Source organism: Numida meleagris, chromosome 2 (genome assembly GCF_002078875.1).
Source record: "Numida meleagris isolate 19003 breed g44 Domestic line chromosome 2, NumMel1.0, whole genome shotgun sequence".
Taxonomy (NCBI): Eukaryota; Metazoa; Chordata; class Aves; order Galliformes; family Numididae; genus Numida; species Numida meleagris.
In genome coordinates this window covers 146375650-146377846 of record NC_034410.1, presented here as the reverse complement: position 1 = coordinate 146377846, position 2197 = coordinate 146375650, and the positions used below count along the sequence as shown (strand labels likewise).

The following is a 2197-nucleotide window of genomic DNA, read 5'->3' as shown; positions in this document are numbered from 1 at the left end:
TATAGACTAGTGCTGACATTTAAGACATCCAGCCATAAGTAAAGGCTTATACTGTAGTACAGTGAAAGAAAGTTCGAGGCAGAAAACAAGGAATTGCCCCCACTATGGATCGTAAAATCACAGAATCACAGAATGATTGAGTTTGGAGGGGATGTCTGGGTCCATTTGGTTTAACTCCTTTTCAAGTAGGGACACCTACAGCAGGTTTTCCAGCACAATGTCCAGGTGGGTTTGCAAGATCTCCAAGGAGACTCCAGCACCTCTCTGGGTCCCAGTGCCAGTGCTCCACCACTGACATAGCACAGAAGCATTTCCTGATATTCAGATAGAACCTCCTGCGCTCCGGTTTGTTCTCAGTGCCTCTGGTCCTGGGATCTGCTGATCCAGATAATCTCTTCACTGGTTGCTGTCATTTTGCAGGTGAACAAATCCCATGTGCCCTTCCCTTCGCCTGTCCCATTGCAGCAGCATGACTGGAAGAACTGCTTCACATTAACAAGCAGCTGGGAAACATGTAGATTGAACTCCTGATCCAAAGCCCACAGTAAATAATGTAAGTTGAGAGACTCCCCAGGCTGCAGTTGTTTGGGGGTGGGATGGGAACGGAGCCATTTTTCATTTTGGGGGTGGACTTCATGGTCCTTAGAGATCCCTTCCAACCTCTACGGTTCTATGATTCTGTAATTAATCTCATAGTTGCCCTGAACTGTTGGTCCTCCTTTATTCACGGATGAATAATATTTTTACAAATAGAAGTGTTTCTGCTCACTGGGACAAGTTTGCAACCTGCTTCTGATTTTCTTTGAAGTAATTAATCATTTAAAAGTGTTCACAAACAGCAGTAATTTTATTTTTTATTTTTGCAGAAGGTTTTGGTTCATTATCACATACAAGAAAACACAGATTTATGTCATGGCTGTAAAATGGGGAGAATATTTATCACCCAGCTCTGATGTGGGAACCCTTGTGCCTAAATTCAGCCTCTGAGGGAAAGCTGCTATAGAGCTTCAAAGTCTTATTTCTATGATTTGTCAGCCTGGCAACAAGTCCTTACCAATTCTCCCATTGTGATTATATCCAAGGAGCTCAGGAAACTTTCCAGATGCAGAGCGACATGTTTTCCTGAGATAAAGATCTCTCAGGAAGTCTGAAGCTTGGCTGGAAATGTATTCTTCATCTTCTGAAGCGTAAGTCTGGAAGCCCAGCGCATCTCTGTCCTAGTTATCAGGCTGAATTAGAATATGCAGCTATTTATAATGGAAACCTACATCTTGGCACCAAAAATAAAGGGGAATAATGCCTCCTGAGGAATAATAATAATAAAGAAGAAACATACTAGAATTAACAGTGCTGCATTTCAAGAGCTGCGCATATCCCATGGACCTGGTTTTCTTCTGAAGTTGTTTTCTCGGGTGTTGGCTCACTCTGTTGCATTTTTCAGGTTGGATAGTAGGAAAAAAAATCTTCTCAGGAAGAGTAGCAAGGCATTAGGACAGGCTGCTCAGGGAAGTGGCGAAGTTAGCATCCCTGGGGGTGTTCAAAACCATGGAGATGTGGCAATGAGGGACATTGATGATTTAACTTGATGATCTTGGAGATCTCTTCCAACCTTAATGATTCTTTCTCACTAATGATTTAGTGCCACTTCAACTCCTGAAAAATGAAACTTGAGGGGATCCTGGAGACAAGCAACTGAAAATTCTGGGGGTATATATATAATGCTTGACCGCATGCTGATACCCATGTACAGAGGAAGCATCTCTCAGATTAATATTAGATGCATCTACACCTTATTGTCACATTTTACTTCAAATTTTGCATGATTACAGATTATCACAAAACTCATTAAATCTCCCTTGGAGGCCAGGGTTGTTCAGCTCATGCCAAAGTATACAAGTGAGATTATTGAGCATCTAAGAAGAAACAATAGCAGAGGAATATACACCCACTATACATAAAGACCAGCCTGATTGTGCTCCTACTGCCCTGGACTTTCCAAAACTGCCACACATCTCCAAGCTCAAATGTTGCTAGCATCGTGTTTTAGAGGTTGGGGTATGGCTGTGCAATTTGTGGGATGGATGGAAATGAGAAGAAAAAAAGAAAAGAAAAGAAAAGAAAAGAAAAGAAAAGAAAAGAAAAGAAAAGAAAAGAAAAGAAAAGAAAAGAAAAGAAAAGAAAAGAAAAGAAAAGAAAA

The 2197-nt window shown here is 41.2% G+C and overlaps 1 long non-coding RNA gene across 2 annotated transcripts; it reads left to right on the top strand.

Annotated features, from left to right (window-relative positions):
* On the top strand, positions 1-1341 carry LOC110394571. 2 transcript variants are annotated; one of them, XR_002435719.1, is made up of 3 exons: positions 1-225; positions 421-553; positions 867-1341. It is a non-coding gene; the product is annotated as an uncharacterized LOC110394571 (long non-coding RNA). The 2 variants fall into 2 exon arrangements; XR_002435718.1 differs by lacking the exon at positions 1-225 and adding an exon at positions 252-345.